Source organism: Cyprinus carpio, chromosome A12, assembly GCF_018340385.1.
Source record: "Cyprinus carpio isolate SPL01 chromosome A12, ASM1834038v1, whole genome shotgun sequence".
Lineage (NCBI taxonomy): Eukaryota > Metazoa > Chordata > Actinopteri > Cypriniformes > Cyprinidae > Cyprinus > Cyprinus carpio.
Genome location: NC_056583.1, coordinates 20,625,251 through 20,635,242, shown reverse-complemented (window position 1 = coordinate 20,635,242; position 9,992 = coordinate 20,625,251). Strand labels below are relative to the sequence as shown.

At 34.7% G+C, this 9,992-nt stretch overlaps 1 long non-coding RNA gene across 1 annotated transcript in view; it reads right to left on the bottom strand.

Moving 5' to 3' along the window:
- Window positions 1–623: 623 nt before the first annotated feature.
- Window positions 624–9,992, bottom strand: part of LOC122147051 — a 71,298-nt gene continuing 61,929 nt past the window's right edge. Inside the window, exons 5-6 of the long non-coding RNA XR_006161397.1 lie at window positions 2,706–2,787; window positions 624–949 (exon numbers count right to left, since the gene is read on the bottom strand). This is a non-coding gene — a long non-coding RNA (uncharacterized LOC122147051). The remainder of the gene's footprint in view (window positions 950–2,705; window positions 2,788–9,992) is intronic.

The following is a 9,992-nucleotide window of genomic DNA, read 5'->3' as shown; positions in this document are numbered from 1 at the left end:
GGAAAAATCAATGAAAGCAAATCTGGTGCAATAATACGTCAATGAAACATTTTGAATCGGAACATGAACACAAATAATATCTCAGAACTTCATGTACACTGTAATATATTTTTTACTTGCAAGATCAGAATTATTAGAAAAATATATATATAAATTGTGAAATGTAAATCCGCAATTATGAAAGAAAAAGTCAGAACTGTGATATATAAACTGTGATAAGGGGAAAAAAATTGTGAGTCAGCAACAAGTAAACTAAAAAGAGAAAAAAGTCTGAATTCTGAGATATAAACTTGCAATTTCGAGAAAAAGGTCGAAATTGTGAGATAAAAGTCATAATTAACTTTACTTTTTTAGTTTGTGGCAGAAACGAGCTTCCATAGTTACTTGCCTTTTCCTTTCAATTAACTGTTAAATTTAACAGCAATTTGAATGAATATTGTTTCTACACTATTTTGTGTAGAATGACTTAAAATTTTGTCTTTCCTCACAGAAAAAAAAGATTCACAACCTAAGATATCGTCTTTTGAACAACTTTTCTTGCATGTTTTTTTTTTATTATTTTATTTTATTTTATTTTATTTTATTTTATTTTATTTTATTTTATTTATTTTATTTTTGGGGGGAGCTTGACAAATGTGGACACTTTAGTTTCTTTAAAAATTCAGGAAATTAATATAATTTTTTAACAGAACTTACGGTTCTCAGTAGTTTTGTAGTAGAATGATTATTTGTCAAAGGTGGATCATTTGAAGGAGGTGAGAAACAATGACTGTTTACTGTGTATTTCTCTCTCTCTGTCCCTCTTGAGTGGTGATGCCCTGGAGGTGGAGGGACTTCATCACAGCAGGAAGCTGCTCTCCACTCAGACTAAATCAGACAAGCAAACCTCCTCTTTAACCCATCAGAATGCTGTCTAGTCCAACAGTTCCTCCAGACAGACCCCAGATACCTGATTACATGTGTGGGGCGAAAGAGAGAGCATTAATTGCATAAACACATGGCTCAAAAGTTTGGGATCAGTATTTTTTTTTTTTGTTGTTGTTGTTTTTCTTTTATAGTTCTAAGAAAAATCTCTTATGCTCAGCAAGGATGCATTTATTTTATAAAAATACAGTAAAACAGTAATATTAAAAATGTTATTCCAAATTAAAATAACTGTCTTCTATTTGAATGTTTTAAAATGTAATTTATTTCTGTGATGTTAATCTGAATTTTCAGCATCATTACTCCAGTCTTCAGTGTCACATGACCCTTCAGAAATCATTCTAAGATGCTGATTTGCTGGTCAATAAACATTTCTGATTATTGTTTATAATAAATTTATATTATTATATCATTTATATTATATTATATTATATTATATTATATTATATTATATTATATTATATTATATTAATATAGTATATTAAATTCTATTTTATATTTATTGCATATTTATATTTTAAATTCTCATTTTTAAGTTGCTTTGGATAAAAGTGTCTGCTAAATGACTAAATGTAAATGTAATTATTGTTGTTGAAAACTGTTGTGCTGCTTATTTTTGTGGAAAACATTATATATTTATCACATGGAAATTATGACAATATACTATTATCCCATAGGAAGTTTTAAAGAACAGCATTTATTTGATATAAAAAGCTTCTATAACATTATAAATATTTTTACATTTGATCAATTTAATACAGGAATAAAATTAAATACATTTGGAAAATATTTTTTAAAGGTTCTTATCAAAAAGTGCAAAGCAAAATTTCCTTCCTTTTTATTTATTTCTTTATTTGTTTATTTGTTTATTATAGAGGGGAAGTAAATAAATCTTGGGGACAACTAATAACAAAAATTGCAAAATATAAAATACTGTTCTGAGAGCAAAAACATCACCAGTGTCACTGTGTGACCCACTGGATGCCCAACATTTTATTAGAGTAAATGGTAGTTTGACATGTGATGCAAGAGAAACTAAAATAAACACATTTTATATCACTATTGCACTTGCACGTCAACAGTGACAGGCAGGTCAAAGGTTGCAGACTCCTGCTGCAGTTATGAGAACCCAGAAACCAACTGATTGATCTGGAGAACCTATAAAATAAAACATCAAGAACGTAAGAACGTTCTTCAGTCTCCAAAGAAATATATAGCAAAAAAAAAAAAAATGTTTCTTGTTCTACGCTCAGCCAAAGTTTTTTCAAGCAACCATTGAAGAATCTTATAGTCTGTATGCTGAGAACATCACTAACAGACTTTTATAAGAGATAGTAGTTGTTGAATTTGAAGACAGGTTGGGAAAAGCTTTTATTGTGCACCAGCACAACTTCCATGAACGTAAAACCAGATCCGAATCGTTGAGGCTGACATCAACGAGCAATTATTGAAGTAAGCCCAAGTCATATATTCTCTTTAATGTTACAATGATGCATGCGAGAGAATCAAATAAAACCGTCAGATCGACACGAATCCTGATATCTGTGACTACAGACAGGCTTTCTGCTGATTTCTCTCTGAAGTGTGAGTTAAAAGAAACTCAGAGATACACCTCAGCAGCAGCAGTTTCCACACCTGTCACTTAACAATACCATCCACGAGCCTCAGAACTCTAAAAAGCTTAAACTGCGATCTGATGAGCGCTCAAATCCGCTGCCGAGGCTAGTTGTACCTCGAAGGGAAACACATTGGAATTTAAAACCACCCACTAAAACGCCTACCCTTATTTCGGCGGTCCTGTCTTCATCTTCTGTCCTCATTGGCTTGACAGGCTCCACTTTGCATCAGTCTATTTTTCGGCATCTGGAAGAAAAAAGGATGCAAGAAAGACAGCATATGAGAGCTGTGAAGACTATGGATGAACTGAGGGAAAGACAAGGCCTCAAAGATACAAAAGCTCCTCCAGCACTGGCTGTAAGACATGTGAGTGACTGACACCGGTTAGATACACGCCTGTGTGTGTGTGTGTGTGTGTGTGAGGCATGAGTGTCTTTCTGTGTGTATGTGTGCATGCCGACAGCTACATGGTGACAAAGCAGTGATGAATTATACAGAAAGGGAGGCATTGCTTTGTGGAAACCAATGTAACTGTAAACCTCTGCGAAACATGAATGTTTTGTGACCGAAGTGGCATTTCTTGTTATTGGAATAAAAATGTTTGGAGGGCAACTCGAGGCCTCGGCTTTCCGCCCCACTGAGGGGTGAAAACAGCAAGGCAGGGAAAAATACGGATCAAGACCGAGAAGAAAAAAAAAAAAAAAAAAAGAAACAAAAAAAGGAGGAACAGATAAGATTCTTACTGATTGAAAGTTGCAAATAGGAACAACCTGAAAAGAAGGAGGATACATTATAAACATTATCAACCTCAGTCATGAATATTTATTAAGTGATTTAACATTTGCCAAGTAGTCATAACTGATATGTTAAAAAGTAGACAAGTGGGCACTAGCCATATTAGATTAAGGGATAGATTACTTAGAGTTTTATAGTTTTAATAATAATAATAATAATAATAATAATAATAATAATAATAATAATAATAACTATTATTAAAAAATATTAACTGAAACAAATATATATGTATATATATATATATATATACATTTTTAAAAAGTGTATAGGCAACTATTTCGATTTTTATTTAGTTTAACTTGATATACCGAAATAACTAAAATAAAAAATAAAATAAAAAATAAAGGTGTCAAAAACACACTACTAAACACTATTTAAAATAAAATAATTATTGAAGAAATTTCTAAAATTTAGAAGATTTCTCTTAGCTATAATGGTTGCTACATCACTGACTGGTGATTTCAAGTGTTCATTAAGAAAATATTGTAACCTAAACTTGAGTGGCAGGTGGTTCCAGATCTGCCAAGAATGTAAAATTATTTTGCATCTGCATCATAATGATATGTTCCAGCAGTTTTACATTTTTATTTGAATTTTATTCTGTTGACAAGCGCCATTTTGTGACCTATATGTTTATTCATTATTAATGGAGTCCTGACAGAAGATGGAGCAGTAAAAATTGCCAGGATTAAAAATGAAGAATCATAATTCATAACAAGAGCATCATGCAGTGATGATGCAAATGTAATCACTATCAGTCAGGATTAAGCATTAAACTTCATGCACCCACCCAACAACACCCCACCATACAGTTTACATCACTAAAAATCAAAAGAATAAAAGCACATTTTCCTAGCAGTGCAGTTTTTTATTAGGTCAATTCAAGCATTTACTATGGTTTGTTAGCTGAGAGATAGATGCGTGTGACTCCTGTAAAACACTCTCTCATTACACAACACAAGTCTTTTTTGAAAGTGGGAACTGTAAGACAATCTTCATTCATCTGGTATTTGCTAGCTGGCACTTGTTATGTTTTTATTAGGCAGTCTGTGAGGGAATGAAATATGAACGGCACACCGTTCACTCGAAATGAAGCTCTACGGCATGGCAGGCCTCGTTAGCTAATTTCCAACGGCTGGATACTGCCTCATGATAGATTCATTAAACTCTTCCATGGCTCCAACATTGCAGCCGAGACTCCTAATAAATATTCCAAAGCTGTGTGTTTTCTCGCATCCGTAATTATCAACAAACACTAACTGTTTCACACTGAATCAATTAGCGCATTTCTGCAGTTTTATTTCGAAGCATTTATTGACATGATCTCCACAAACTGTGAAACAAACACAACATATTTCTCAGCTAACGTTCTGTCAGGCAGCTTGCTTGGACCTGTAGTCACACATTAGCGCGGTCCCACACACATCATTTGGTCCTGTTGTTGTGCGTTCTCGCTGTAACAGATGTTGGCTCCCATAAGCTCTAATGTCTTCCAGTGCTGCAGATAGACGTGATAGGGCTGCTTTTGTTTACGTTCCGCTCGCTTGGCTTTCAGCACTCGTCAGTATCAAATTGATGAACATTTCTAGATGAAAAAGGCTTTAAAAGTGCAGCTTTATTTGGTATATGCATGCAAACCACACTTCACAGGACAACAGAGGTTTTACTGGTTGACTAGTGGATTAGTTCTTCTACTAGTCAGTGCTTTGGGTATGTGTTCAGTAATCACAGATCACATGATTAAAGTTGTGTTTCTTCTATATAACAACAAAAGACATCTCGACGTATTGTTTTAAATCTTAAATAACAAGAATGCACGTTTAAGCAAAATTAAAGTGAAATTGCACAGCAGACCTAAAAGATGGTCATTGGTCAGGTGATGCATTTACACACTACACTGTCAAGAAATTATTTTGCAAAATTGTAAATAGAAAAAAAGATTACTGGAGTTCATTTTGCAAGAAAATACTATTGCAGGCTCTCTACTTAAATTTCATGTTTAATTCAATTTGTTCCTTGCCGATTCTTTGTAATTAATGCAGTGTAAAAACTGTTTATAAGCCTTATTTTTTCCGTATACATATAGGCTCCCTGCTACATTAACAACACTAAATTCTGCATAATTACAAGCAACTAACTCTAAAACAAGCCCTAACCCTACAGTAAATACATGTAGTTTTTTCGTGGAGCCTGAAATAAAAATTCACGTTCCAATGTGTCGAAAGCTTTGTAATAATCTAAAAAGAAAATGAAACCATCACTGTCTATTAAATCTGAATAATCTAACACATCTAGAACTAACTGTATATTATTAGTAATGTGCCTTTTCTGCATAAATCCTGATTGTGTTTTCACCGCAAGCTTTCCAATATGCGCGCCACTGAGTGACGTCTGTACTTCCAGGTCAGAGAGCACCTGTCCATCAAAAGCTCACTATCCAATCAGAGTGGATCACTGTTAAGGTCGCCCCCATGAGAGGTTTGTGTCAAAACACCAAACGAAAAACTGCGAAGCGTAAGTGAAATCTGTGACAATGCATTCAGAATCCACGATTAGCGAAAACTAATCTTTGAAAAACATCAACAAAGAATGAAGCATATTTGAAGAGCCTGTTAAATTTGTGCGACTAAGTAAATTTTTTTTTTCATTTTCATTGTGTTTTTCTTCTTTTGTAATGGCATATTTTTGATAGTTTCTGAAAAAGTTACGTTCAGTTTTATAAAGTTACGTTCATTTTTTTTAAGCAAATATAATTCCTGATTTTTTCAGAACTGATCTGATCAGATACCGAAAATTCTGAATATCTGCCGATACCGATCCAATCCGAAACCAGCACAGTTGTTTTTTTTTAAATCAATGGAGAATTTCTATGCTACTCTGTGTTGACCTGATCTTCACTGTTAAACACAATCTGCTACATATAGACAACTTAATTTTAATGAAAAATAACAAATGAAAAAAATATATAATCACAATCAATGACAAAAAATACGATTATAAACTACTGTAGGTTAGTGGATAATTCAGCAGCAAAAGATACTCTGGAAAAATCACGGGTGCACAATAATTTTATAAAATCTAGTGAAATATTTTATTTACAAATAAAAGTGAATAAGTCTAAAATCTGGTAAAATGTTACACATTGATCTTTTCTCTTTTTTTTTTTTTTTTTTTTGTAAAATACATCCATGGAAAAACAAGTAAATACATTTATATAGAAATATAAAATACGTTTATTTTAAATGTATAGCATAGTAATAAAGGCAGCAACATATAATAGATAGGACAAAACTATTAATAATATTTGATTGCACAGAAAAGTATTATAATACTAAAGGCACCAATACAGAGCGGCAAAGAGCGCTTATGCGCATCCCGTGCTCAGAATGATGAGCTTGAAACAACACGGAGTCACAGTGCGCAGGCTGCGCAGCCCTCCAAGTCCCCATAGAAAAGTTAGCACAACACACATGCTGCTCTGCTCGTGTTAATCTTCAGTTCTCTCTTCACAGCAGTTCAGTCAGTATACTGTTTGAGTAAATTAATTACTCCAGGATATTGGTTAATTTCGACTCCAAGAGAGTGTCAGCCACGTTAAAAAAGTGAATAATTTAAGTAATTTGTGGATTAGTGCTTACTGGAGACGCGAACCGTTTCAAACGATTCAGTCCGTTTTGGTGAACTGGTTCAACCGGTTCAATGAGAAGAACCGGTTAAATCGAACGATTTGTTCGCAAACCAGACATCACTAGTACAAAGGGAAGAGATTGATACGTAGTGTATTAACACAGAATAGTACATGCACAATATCGGATTTGGATCGGTCTCGTCTGACCGATACCCGATCCGCAGAAAATGCCAGTATCGGAGCCGATACCGATCCTGAGTATTGGATAGATGCATCCCTAGTCAAAAGGGGGTTTTGCCCAAGTCTGGGGGACTTTTACCTCAAGTGGTAAAACTCTTAAAAATAAAGGTTCTTTACTGGCATCTATGGTTCCACAAATAACCTTTTAATATCCCAGGAACCTTTCTATTACACAAAAGGTTCTTTATACTGAAAAAAAAAAAAAAGGTTCTTCACACACTTAATTCTGCAAAGGGTTCTTCTATATTGTGGCAAAAAAAAAAAAAATCTTTAGATTATTAAAATATTCTTCACACTAAGAAAAAAAAAAAAACGTTCTTTTAATAACAGTTCACTGAAAGGTTCTTGTGGGAACCGAAAATGGTTCTTCTATGGCATTGCTGTGAAAACCTCTTTTTGAATCTTTATTTTTAAGAGTGTGCTTAAGGTGCACAATTTGAAACCAAAGCAAACTTCAAGCATTTCTTTTCACACAAATTGAGTTGTTCCACCAATATTCAATTGGAAAGAGACATTTTTTCAATCGTCATACACCACAAAAGAAATGCCATCAGCATCTCACACAAGCAATTCAGGAACAAGCATTTCCGCCTCCAAATTTCAAGGCCCGAGGTGAAGAACGAGTCTTATTTGTTTATTTGTTTGTTTAATTATGGAATTCGGGGACACATTTTCCTCGGCAACATACGATGGGCTTGACCTTCAAGCTCAATCAAACCTTCAAGCGGTGTTGCGTTTTTCTCTTTGGCTCTCCTGCCTGGCGCGGCGGTGAGTTATCTGGCTGAACGGGAGCTGTCCGCGGTGCTGACAGACTGCTACCTGTGTGGGGGGTCTTCATCTCGGCTACATTAGCCCATATGGCCTGAGTTAGCTTCTATTGAAGCAGTGGCCTAATTACGAGGAAGCGGGAGAATGTTTGCGAATGACGATTGGGCCTCGGCGTTTGTGCCTCATCCAGCCCCCGCAGTGACTCGCACCTGTTCCTGCCTTTAAAACCTCTCTTTCTGTTTAGCTTTTGGCCAACGCCACCAAATGACCTATCCAGGGGGCAATAACGCTTTTTCTGTTTTGCCTGTCGTCAAGCCACGGTGTCAGCATCCAGTGGAACAGACGCAACTGTACCCCGGGCAGCAGACAGAGGGGTTTGTGCACACAGCTGCTCGGGTTTATGGCTTTTAAATGTACAAAACGCAAAGGAGCCATTATATTTACTGGCTGGCACATTGTAAGACAGATACATCTGAAAAAGAGAGGTAAATACTGGCATATTCTGCACAGTGTTGTGAAGTAGCTAACTAAAAGTAGCAATGCAACCAACCTTTTTTTTTCACTAGCATGGCATTCAAAACAGTCCAGCGTATTCCAACCAAACATTTTCAAACCTTTTATGTGACCATACAGTTTTGCAGCCAATCAAATGCTCTCTTAGAATGCATTTCTCGTTTATATCTTTGGGAAATTAGATTCGTTTTAGAGAATAGGTTCATTCAAATAGCTCATGTAAATGAATCAGTTAAAAAAAAATGATTTTAGTCTCGTTGCTCTTTTTTGTAGCAAAATATTTAGTTAACGTTCATGTATTTTCTATTATCAAAACAGAAAATACTGTAAAAAATTTTTTGTCATGATTAATGGTTATTATTATTATTATTATTATTATTATTATTATTATTATTATTATTATTATTATTATTAATTGTGGTTTATTATTTATTTATTTAATACAAACCAAACCCAAGTAATCATGCCCCATTTATATGCTAGGCAACGTTTTCATTTATTTTATTTTTTATATCATCAAACCCATAGATATGATTGGAGCCTAATTGGATTGTGGGTCAGTGACTGGCTTTTGGTCATTAACATGGAAATAAAACATATCATTTTATAGTAAAGAGTATTCCTGCAGCTCAAACAGTAGAGCAATGCCAAGGTCAAGGGTTTTGATTCCCACTGAATGCATTGACTAATGTATACTTTGAATGCAATGCAAGTCGGTTTGGATAAAAGCATTGGTAAAACAAACACTATATCAGCTTCTAAAGTCACTTTTTGTCTATTTAATGATTTACACATGCCATAATACTGACAATACTGAATTATCTTCATTTGGAAGCATTTATCTCCAAATATTAATATATTTGTGACTAACTGCCACTAATCTGATTAATTAACTAGCATATGAAGTATTCATTCAATAACACATTTTATTGTTTGACAGCCCTGTTAAAAATGTGCTGCTCCTTGTAGTTACACTTATAATAACTATATTTCCAAAAGGGTAGTCTGACTGAAGCTAAATTACTTCTTTACAGTGTACAAGTAGTTTCTTCAACAGCGATTCTGCATATCGTGACCTGGATGTTACAGCAGCAGTCGACTATGTAAAGTGTGTGTTGTCATGTCTATGTTTCTGTCAGGCGTTGTGATTCCAGGACGACTTCCTGTAAACACACTGAGAGATTTGTGTGCTTTGAGGTTCAGCTTTAATTCAACATCATTTCCCACTGCTTTAGGACTTTGTTGCTGTCGGGAACAAAGCGGTAGGGGAGAGAGACATAGAGAGAGACATAGAAAGAGAGACAGACGGAGGGGAAAAGGGCTTCCCACTAACATGTTTATCAAAGGCCTTTTCTTTCTCTCTATCACTTTACTTTTATTTGGTGTCAGCATTTCACAGTGAGCATCGTATGGAAATGTGTTTGGCTGCCTGGAAAGCTGTCAGGAAACACACACAACTCAGTTGCACAGAGATAATTTGACTGGGCTGATGTCTTTTCTCCTTTCT